Genomic DNA, 2,500 nt, shown 5'->3' on the forward strand with positions numbered 1-2,500 from the left:
ACGCACACACACACACACACACACACACACACACACACACACACACACACACACATATTTATATATGTGTGTGTGTGTGTGTGTGTGTGTGTGTGTGTGTGTGTGTGTGTGTGTGTCTATACATATTATACATATACTTATCAAATTTATTCATGATACTTCCGAATCACTGATGCAGAAACATGTATGTTATTACTATTACTTTAAGCAAAGAGGATCGACTGCTTGAAGAAGGAAGGATCGAAGTGAAATAACCAGAATAAAGACGTGACTCCGGCGACAAACAGAGCCACAATCGAATGGAAATGCGAGACGAGGAATGAAAGAATATCAATGCTACAGAAAGAAGGGGCACCCCAGTCAATTAACATATGGCCTATGACTGAAAACGTTTTTAAAGCATCGAAGACTGGCGATACTTGACATTGTCACGAGTTAACTTTTTTGCCAGGGGATAAGAAGGCTATTTTTTTAATCATATGGATCAAAACCGTCGTCTTCTTCCCTGTGGCTTGAAAGGGAGCACTAATGTAAACACGCGACTACGTTAATTTGCAAATGGTGCCAGTGCGCTAAATTCCGAGACATTAGTCTGTTTGTTCATTACCTTTTTCTTTTACCATAAAGTTACACGGTTTGGTGTCAATTTCATTATACACAAACATGATTCACATATGTATCTACATGTTTTTCTATCCATCTTTCTGTCTATCCACTTGTCTAACAATCTATATTTCTGTCTATGCACCTGTGTATCTACCTATGAATGTATGTATGTATGTAGTGACTCGACTTTCTATGAATACGTGTGCAGTTTCTCTGACTCATATACCCATGTCGCTAAGGCAAATTGTACTGCACCAATTCATCATCATAATCAGTGGTTCTTAACTTGGGGGATGTCAGTAGTTTATAAGGGGAGCGCAAGCCCAGGGGGGAAAGTATTAAATTCTAGAATTATATAGAATTATATAATTTCACAACAGTGAGGATATGAAACATTAAAAATTATCGCCTTTTCTAAATTTACTCTTCTATTATCTGCGTAAGTTTTCGATCTTACCCCAATGAAACCCATGTTGGGGATGACTTGCATTAGCATTGTGTACTTCTAGTTGATGAACTTAATTCTGGCAATTACTTCTCTTCTTTCACTTTTTTTTTTTTTTCTTTTTCAGTTTAGGATACCGAGGCATGTCTTACATCTGTTGTTGTTTTTATCTTAGAATGAAAAGCAGCCATTAGTTTATTGGAACAGTGTGAGCATGCATGTTTTGTTCTGATTGTTACTCGTTTGTATCTTGTATATAAAATCTTGGAAGGAATTTTATCAAAGGATGCAAGGGGAGCTTGGAGGGGGGAACCAGTTCCTTGAGGAGGCGTGGTAGTTGAATGGGTAGGAATCTGTTTCCCTTTACGTGTCTCGTCTCCTTTTCTCCTGGCGAGTGTCTTTCATGCCTCTCCTGGACCTTGCTTCTCCTAGACTTTGTCTCCTTGTGTTTTTTGTCTCCTACACCACATCTCTACTATACTTGTCCTATCCCACGTCTCTCCTATACCTGCCCTATGCAATGTCGATTCCTACGCTACCTGTCCTGTACCACGTAAATTTTATACCTGTCCTATGTCACGTGTCTCACACAGTGCCGCCACTGTACAATCAAGTTAACTGTAAATCACGTTTTTTTAATATTAATTCGAAAATAATGAACACCTTAAAACACTGAATCCACTCCATCAAATCTACTAACAGATGGCAAAAAAAAAAAAAAAAAAATCACCAATAAAGCACTCACTTTTCTGAAGGAGACAAAGCTTGATGATCTTCTCAAGAATTTTTGACGGCAAGATATTTTAAAAACTTGAAACTTCTTTTCATTCCTGTTTTTGACGGAACATCTTGGTCAGATATAACTTGGTCTGGCTTCGTAACCATACGAGGCATTTAAAAATTACCTCCAGAGGAAGCTTGCTACAGCTTCATGGCGCCACAGCAGTAAACAAATCGCCAACTTGGCCAACAGATGTAAGTGATTTCGATGAAAATCTCTTATTAAATTACTTATTTTGTCGCCAATAGATGATATTATAAACCACCAAGCTGTGGCCATAACTGAACCGACCAGAGGCATTAACTGAAATATATTAATAACTTAATTATTCTCCAGAAAATAAATACTAGTTACTGTATTATGGCCACCCTTGGGAAGTTGCCCCCCAAAAAAAATTTCGTCATCCAAGACGAAATGGAACTAATCATCACATATTGCGTTAATTAGTTTACATGGTAGCAAGCCTAATGAGTAGGATCCATTAGTTTAATGACCTTGGTTATTTGCCGCTGGTCGATATCCAAGAAATCCAACACAAACTACTGGGGAAGGCAGCGCCCTGTTGCTCACTTGTTTTTTGTATTGTTTTTAATGCTTTTATTATATTATATTTTTCTTTTTTTCATAGTCAGTCTCTGTGCATAAGGGAGGCAGACTTGGAAAAATCA

The sequence above is a fragment of the Penaeus chinensis genome, chromosome 41 (genome assembly GCF_019202785.1).
Source record: "Penaeus chinensis breed Huanghai No. 1 chromosome 41, ASM1920278v2, whole genome shotgun sequence".
Lineage (NCBI taxonomy): Eukaryota > Metazoa > Arthropoda > Malacostraca > Decapoda > Penaeidae > Penaeus > Penaeus chinensis.